The 8,984-nt window shown below is 36.8% G+C and overlaps 1 protein-coding gene across 3 annotated transcripts in view; it reads left to right on the top strand.

Moving 5' to 3' along the window:
* The first annotated feature begins 3,912 nt into the window (after positions 1-3,912).
* Positions 3,913-8,984, top strand: part of LOC109054718 (disabled homolog 1-like) — a 25,523-nt gene continuing 20,451 nt past the window's right edge. Inside the window, exon 1 of one of the 3 annotated variants that reach the window (XM_042769361.1) lies at positions 3,913-4,395. The gene's annotated coding sequence lies outside the window, so the exon portion shown is untranslated. The remainder of the gene's footprint in view (positions 4,396-8,984) is intronic. The other 2 variants (XM_042769357.1, XM_042769371.1) reach the window with 2 other exon arrangements.

Below are 8,984 nucleotides of genomic sequence, written 5' to 3'. Positions count from 1 at the left end.
TTAATGCTTTAAAAACCTTAATTACGAACACAGTATTTGCTTTTAAATTTTGCTTCATCAAGATGCCACAATGCATGCTATATCTTATTTTGGGTCCCTAAACACTTTTTCATTCTTTTCAAAAAGACATTTGGGAGTTAGATTAAAGGGAGTGCACTGAAAAAAAAGAAATAAAGATTACTGTTCTTGCACTATTTGCAATGCTAATGAGCATTCCCAAAAAGAATGGATAATAGAAAAAAACTAAAGCTGTCTGAGCTATTTTAACCCTCAGCTTGCAGCTACAGCAGATCAAAGCGTTTGCTCTGCACACTTCTCTCTCTCTCTCTCTCTCTCTCTCTCTCTCTCTCTCTCTCTCTCTCTCTCTCGTTTGCAAATCCCTCTTTTGTGTGTGCTCCAGTTTTCAGAGAGGAATTCCCTCTTCCTGAAGAAGCACACGTGTCTGCACTTCAGCCTCTGTTTGGAGCGTGTATTTCAGGCAGAGGATGAACATCTAAACCAGTTACTTTAAAATAAATGGAGCATGACTGTGATTCTGCCGAGAGTCAGTGAGGCATATAACATAACAGCAGCCTGACACTGTATGTTTGTGTTTCAGCGCGGTGCGGTTCAACTCTCTTCCAGGAATCTGACGCTTCCATTTCAGGCCTGTGCTAATGAGCTGATGACCTGAATGAGCCGTGTTTGATGATGGTGAATCACTGTCTAATGCATCATGTTATTCTCTGTTGTTTTCTTTTTAGTTCCCCTTGACTAGACAGAATAAATGTTGAAATTAAGTGTTATTTTATAAGTGTTTTTAGTGAAGGGAAAGAACTGTTATGTTTGACATTTGAAAGAGTTTGTGTTGTGTTGGAGTTTTTGTGATTGTTTCGCTTAAAGAGACTATAGCCTACAGTACATGAAAGTAAACACATTGACTCGATGAGTGAAAACAAGTGATATTTCACATGCTTATTAAGTTATATTTAAGCATGTGCTTTAAGTGTTAATTTTATCTGAAATAGATAAGAAAACTGGTTCCAGGGTCACAGTTCAATAGGTGCATTTGGGATCTGATGGCTTGGAGCCGGTGAAGCGGAGATGCTCTGAATATCCTCACAGCTGTGGAATGTAGGTCAGCGCGTCACGACTATGTAGCACCGCATTAGAAACTCAGATTACACAATTCAGAGACAGCATCGTGCCTGCTTTTTTAAAAATATGTTTCTCTTTGTATTTCCGTTTCCACCTCCATCCATTAATTCCTTTACCTTTGTTGTTGTCTTCTTGGATTATTGACAAACTATTTTCCTGTTTGACACTGGTTTGCCCATGCAGGCCTTTAAGTAATTTTGCAACTACATGTGAACTAGCAGTCATTAGAGTATGATCCTTTGTTGTTGTCTTCTTGGATTATTGACAAACTATTTTCCTGTTTGACACTGTAAAGCTGCTTTGACACAGTCAGTACTGTATAAAGCGCTATACAAATAAAGGAGACTTGACTATTAGTGACTGTCTGCTTAATACCTGCTAACACTTTATTTTGATGCTCTCCAACACACATTTTACTGACTATAAATCACTTTGCAGGTGCATGTTAACTAATTCTGCTAACCCAAGTCCACTAAGACCCATGGTTGGCAAATCAACATACTGTTACTTTTCTCTCTCCGATACGGTAGAAAGTTATTGAAATGAAATGTGGAGGATGTTAACTGTGACAAGATGATTGATGGTCTGCTCACACCTTAACAAGCTAGAACACAGATCAGGTGGTCCTCAAGATCTTGTCAAGTGGACAGTAGATGGAGCAACAGAGAAACAAACACAGAGCATATGCAGAAACAAGCACCACATCTCATAACATCACCAGCACCATCTATAAACACATGGATCCCTAAGCTCTTTATCAAATGTGGCAGGAAAATATGTAATTCATGACTCAATTGGACTCATTTTTGAATAGCATAGCATCAAATCCTGCTGCTTCTTCACATTCCTTTTGATGACGGCAAAGGATAGTCTCCTGTTAATGTGGTTAGCAGGAGAGACAAAAGCAAAGGTACCTCCTGCATCAAGCAATTCAGTACTTATTAATAAATTGATACTTTAATTTTTTCAACCAATTGATGGAGTCCTATTTAAAAAGAAGAACACAATATGTGAATGTTTGTAGTCACAATTCATCTGTATTTAATATTACTTTGTGTGTTCCACAGGGATCTGTACTTGGACCACTCTTATTTAGTTTGTACATCAATGATTTGCCTTGTATTTGTCCTGATGTAGAATTTCAGCTGTATGCAGATGACGCTGTAATTTATGTGCATGGTTGTTGCCTCCAAACTCACTAAAGCAATGAGCCATATTACTAAATGTCTATATAAATCATGTCTTATGATAAATGCGAGTAAAACCATTGGGATGTTTTTCTCCAAATGGCCATGTAGAACTTCAGAGACTGATATTATATTAAAAATTAAAAATTAAATATAAAATATTTAAAACACTTTAAAAAAAAACCAAACACGTTAAAAATATACCAATGGGTTAGGTTTAGCTTAAATGATTAAATGGATAAAGTCAAGCTGATTCCCTTTATTTTTTAACATGTTTAAAAATGATGAGAAGCTTGTAAGATTCTCGGCTCAGAATTTCTCTCACACAATGCAAGCTGTAATCATACAAGTATATATTACTATTTGATTTCTTCCTATGGGGAAACAATTATTTGCTCGTTCTGTTTATTGGAGCAGTTGATGTGTTTATTGGAGCAGTTGACTCACCCAATGGTGTGGAAGTAATCTGGATAGAACATGGGGAGTGTTTGGACAAACTTTTTATAAGCAGTCATAATTTAATGGAGTTGGGCTGTAGAATTGATGTACAGCAACTTTTTTTTTTTAAAGGCAGTGTTAAGCAGACTAAACATTTGCTTGCTGTGAGAGTGTTGTATTGCTGATATCTCAAAGTCTGTGTATCCTAACACTAACAGATATATTAGTGAGGCAAGCTGAAAATGTGCCATACATCAGGTTTTTGTAAAACACAGCCACTATGAACTGGAACAAAAGAGCACCAAAATTTGCAAGGAGGCAGAGTCAGGGGTCAGATCCTTTCCATCAGTGTCAATTTCACAGTGCAGATGAATATGAATAGACTCTGATTATTCACATGGGGGACACAACTGCCAAAGAGAGGAAATTACTCATTTATTTCTCATAAGATCTCATAAGATTTTTGCCTGAAACAGTCCACAATGGGACTTAATTAACTTTCCAGAACAATAAAATAAGATGAAAAATAGAATAAAATTTGGAACAATACACAAATAAAATAACAAAAAACAGTGTTGGTTCATGCATTCATTGAGAGTATATCTGAAATATATTTTACAAAATGACAAAAAATAAAAAATCATGTGCTTAACACACTGACATCACTGTTAAAGAAAACAGACAACTGGGATTGCAACCATATGTTAATATTTCGATTAGTGTTTATATGTTAGAAGCCACATGTCAATCATGTGGGCCTGCTTAAAAAAAAATAAAAAAATAAAAACGGGATCAGACATACCTTGTAACAGCCGTTGCATGTATTTCAATAGAAGTGACCAATCATTGTGAACTCACTGAAACCCTAGTCTTTTTATTGAAACATTAAATATAGATTAAAATGTGTGCACTGTACATATAGATAAACAAATATGAGAACAAGTAACTACTGTACTGTATGCATATAAGATTAGGCATCTGATCTGGTCTTTAATGTGGGTCTTAAAATGCTATTAACTACTGCCAACTACAGCCAGCCAGAGAGAGAAGGATGCTTCAATGACCTGTCTGCATCACTCCTGACAATTTTAGGATGGACAACAAACTAAACATTATCCTAGCAGTTTATACACTGTTCAACTATATTACACACAACACAGAAAATATTCAAATAAAATGATTGGGCATGTGTTTTATGTATGTGAGGGTGCTTCTGTTTCCCCATTCCCACTTAATCCTCTCCCATCCCCCTTCACTCAGCTCCGCACTATCCTCTGTGCATCTGAATGATTCTGTCACGGGGGTCTCTCTCCTCGCGCCCCATCGCCTCATTTCTCTTCATAGATGATTATTCTGCTGGAGGAGAAACATTTGATTTGTCTCGAGCTCCATCGCGATCGAGTGTTTATGGGGGATTTTGATCAGAGAGGCTGAAACTGAGCAACTTAACATGCTGGCACTTGTTCAGTCTGTATTTGACATGCAGATGCGCTGAATGATGAAACTGGATTGAGCTCTGAATCATTTGACCATGGCATGACACTGATGATGTCTGGAATAAAAGCGATACATTGGAAGTGACGCGACGTTTGGCCGTCGGTGAGCAGCTGCGACGCGATGTTTGCTGTTACAGGTGCGCGGCGATTGTGTAAATAAAAATGCATTCACTTAATATGCCCAATCTTCTAAAATATAAACTCTTTAACAAAATAACAACTCATTTAAACCTTATTAACTAATTAATATTTAATCACACAAAATTTAATAAAAACAGTAACTCAACAGAATCACGAGGAAGCAAAACAATGCCTAACTTTTCGTTTTTAATGATGTTTGGGTTGTTATTTAGTCACCTAACATTTCCTCATGTGCGTTAATTATTAGATAAATAAAACCTGAACATAACGTTCTGTATAACTTATTTGCCACAGAATCCTCAAGACTAGCCTATATATGTTTTCTTCATATGAATTATCTGCAAATATACACTAATCTTTGGTTTTGTGTTGGGTGACTATGTAAACTTCAGATGATGTGTGATCTTCATATTGGCATCTTGTAAATTAGTCAGTTACTTAGTGCAAACCCTAAATGTGCATGTAAATAATTAAACTGTTATGTGAAGACTTGCTGCCAACTCAATGAAAAAAAATCGTAATGTTCTTTCTTTAGTTTAGTTTCTTTATATATTATTTAGCTGTGGATTATTTTTGAATTTTGGCTTGTATGCTATAGACAGACTCTCGGCTTTTGGTGATGGGGTTGGGATCTTATCAGACTCATGAAAATAGATGAGCTTCATTTGAACATGCTTTCGACATGCAATGGTACAACTGATGCTTAAATAATAGAAGACTTAATAGACAAAATAGTATAGTCAAGTCAAGTCACCTTTATTTATAGTGCTTTATACAATACAGACGGTCAAATCAGCTTTACAGTCTTAAACAGGAAAAATATGTGCTGATAATGCAAAAGGACAATAGTAAACAGTCAGTTTATCAAAGTCAGTTTATTGTTGATTATGTGATGTCATCATCCAACTCATCATCATCAGTTCTCTTCCAATAGTGTCTGTGCAATCAAATCAACAATATTGCCAGAAATTGTGTCCCAAACTAAGAGAGTAAAACTCTGTCGGTGACAGAAATGGTGAAAAAACCTTGGGAGAAACCAGGCTCAGTTTTGGGGGGCAGTTCTCCTCTGGCCAGATAAAACCAGCATGCTATGGTTTAATTCCAGGCTGCAACACAGGTCAGATTGAGCAGAGGACTCGTCTTGTTCTCGTGGACTTGTGCTGATGGTCGACTAGGTCTTCAAAGTGAATCTGTCAGCGGATACCCACTGGATCCATATGGCTACGGTGACCTCGGAATAAGAAAGAAACAGACTAATATTAGCGTAAATGCCATTCTTCTTATGATGTAACAAGTTCATCGGGTGTTATGGGAAGTGTTCCCGGTTCCGGTTGACCTAATTAATGCAGCCAGATTGAATTATAGAAATGTGACAGTGTAATATGTGTATGCCAGGTTAAAGAGATGGGTCTTTATCCTAGATTTAAACTGACAGAGTGTGTCTGCATCCCAAACAATACTAGGTAGATTATTCCAGAGTTTAGGCACTAAATAGGAAAAAGATCCGCCACCCTCAGTTGATTTTGATATTATCAAATGGCACACTTAAACGTCCAGCCATTGAGCGATGACAGTCTGCTGTGTATCTCATCACCACGGTAAGCAGGGAGGGGACCAGAGCATATTACAGTTTCTGACATCATACTGGCAAGTTCACACACCTCTTTAATGTTATTTTTAGTGACCCATGACTGGCGAAGTTGAACATCATTAGTGCCGATAACAATCTCACTGTATTTATGTTTAGCATTAGCCAGCACTTCTAAATTTGCCAAGATCTCAGGCTCTCTGGCTCCCCTTAAACATCGGACTATGGTGGCTGGTGTCTCTATTTTCACATTCAGTATAATAGAATTGCCAATAACTAGAGCACTTTGATCAGGTTCCTCAGTGGGTGCATCACTGAGTGGGGAGAACGTGTTTGATGTTTTGTTCGGAACGGAAGAGCAGTGTTTTGACCCGCGACTATGCCCCCTCACAGTCACCCAGTCGCCTGCTGCGGGGGCTCTGCAACCGGAACAGAACAATATTCGGGACTCTAAACTAAACAAGTGGCATCCAAAGCCCTCACATTCTTACTATCCTCATTTAAAGTTTGGATGCATGTCTCTAGTTCCGAGATCTTCTCTGTCAGCTGAACTATCTCCCTGCATTTATCACATGTGCATCCCTCGCCGCTGACAGAGAAAGCTACACTATACATGTGGCAAGCAGTGCAAGTGACAATAACAGGAGAAGCCATTACTTACCATGATTGTTGAATGATTCCGACTTACCACAGTTGTTTGATGAATTTATGAAAAACAGAGCGAGAGAGAGAGAGAGAGAGAGAGAGAAAAGAAACAGAGCAAGAGATAAAAGAAAAGGTAGGTGTGAGTGACAAGCTAACAGACTAACGGAATTAAAAACTGAACCAATATAGAATGTACTTTAAATAAGATGACAGAGAAGCTGTACAAATTATGAGTGGTATAACAACAGCTGGAGGTTCCTCTGTGCTCTGAATACTGTGAGTAACTCATTCAGAGTTTTTCCACAAAAGAGAAACTAAATCAGAAGCACAGACAGGCATGATGCACAGTGAACAGAGGATCCTGCAGGGAATGACAGTGAGGATTGATCTCATTACTACTGAAGGGCACTGCATGACCTCTGTTCCTGTGACAGTCTCTCTTCCTGACTGAAAATACGAGTAAAGCGCTTGCATATCAAGCTAAACTCTTTATTATTACATAATGTCAAGTTAAACACAATATTGCTAAGAAATACATGCCTTATAATCACTTGACTCATGACTTTAAAAAAACCATTAAATCAATAATGTCAGCAAATTTCAAGTGAGACCAACACTAGAGTTCAGGAGCTTTTCAAGAAAGGCCTTTTTTCATACTTATTTCAAATGCATTTCCAGTTATGTCCAGCGGTGAGATCAGTGTATGACGCAGGTTTCATGATGACGAGTTGTGCAGCGTTTTTGCAGTAGAACATTATCTGCTTTATGGCAAATCCTTCTTTCTTTTTTTTGTAATATGTGACTGTATAATATTGGCTAAAAGAGGGTTACTTCATGAAGCCAAGCACATGAGACTACAATCATTTTCATGAATAAATCGGTGATATTTCATATAATGTATCAAACTGTACACACTGAACCATAAACTATGGCATAATTCAGTTTTAACTATTCAAAACCAACCTGATAATTCAGATGATGCAAAAACACATGATGAATCTGAGTTTATCATAAATGGCCCGTCCAGAAAACATGACATTAAATAGTGTCATACACATGAAGACAAAATACCATCAGGATGACACACAACACTAAAATAATGCAATAAACACAAACTGGATAACAATACTTAACAAATTGCACATTACTGATAACACCTTGACCTTTCCCTGTGATTTTGTCAGTAGGAATGAATGAACCTGCTCTCACTGTTTGATCTAATACTTGGATTTATTTTGGTTTTCTGACTTTATGTGTTTTTTTGCATGAATTTTTAAGTAAAATTTATAGTAATATAAACAATACTACCCAAAAATAATAATTGCAGCCATATTTTTATTATTTTGTGAATAGTAATATTAACAATAGTAGCCTATACTTCCGGATTTGGAAAGGTAAAGAGGTACGTTATCAGTTATGTTGCATATGATAAATATGAATTTCTGACTAGAATCAATTAAACTGCAGATATATGTGATGTAAATAATAAGTATTTTAATAAAATACCATTTTATTAGTCAAGCTTATTTGAATATGAATTGTAAATCCATTATTTACATAATATTTGTAAGTGATAACTACAATAGTAAGAATGTCACACTTCCCTAATGTGAGGAGCGAGGAACGAGGAGACAAGGCGTAAACTCACAAAACTCTTTTAATCCAACAATTAAAGGGGTAACACAGGCAGACAGCAACACAGGAGACTCAGGGGTAGACTACAAAGTGACTAATTAACTAAACTAGGACAGGAAAATGACCAAATAAGGAAAATAGGAACAGAAACAAGGGCAAAACACGACACAGAATAGTCCAGAATGCACTGATAGCCGAAACTCAATTTTTTACTAGTATAATCCAGTTTTTACTAATGAAATGTAATTATGACCTGTCAAAAAGGGAAAACCAAGTGTCTTTGCAATTCTTTCTAGTTGCAATTGCATGTTTACTAGTCAAAACTAAGTTGAAATTGAGATATACTGAATTGAATTTCAACTTGTCATACAGATATGTAATATTAATATGTAAGGTTAATGGATTTAATGTTGTTAAAGTTAACTCACCCACCACATTAGATCTGGACAATTCAGTTTCAAGAATTGCAATCAATTGTAATATTCTTAGTAGCAGCTTAAAACAAAACATGAAAAACACACGGCCAGTTTTTAATATGTGTTAATATTGTTAAACAGTTGTTGGAATGCAAAAACATGGGCATTAGTGGGCAACAGCATTGCTTCTCCGCTCCGCCCCGGATGAGAGACGGTGCTTGAGCAGCAGATTGAGCCGTGTGGTGACCTACTTAAACAGCGGTTTATTCATCACATTAAATCAGTCTTTTGTCAGACACAG

The sequence above is a fragment of the Cyprinus carpio genome, chromosome A2 (genome assembly GCF_018340385.1).
Source record: "Cyprinus carpio isolate SPL01 chromosome A2, ASM1834038v1, whole genome shotgun sequence".
Taxonomy (NCBI): Eukaryota; Metazoa; Chordata; class Actinopteri; order Cypriniformes; family Cyprinidae; genus Cyprinus; species Cyprinus carpio.
This window is presented reverse-complemented; position numbering and strand designations above follow the sequence as displayed.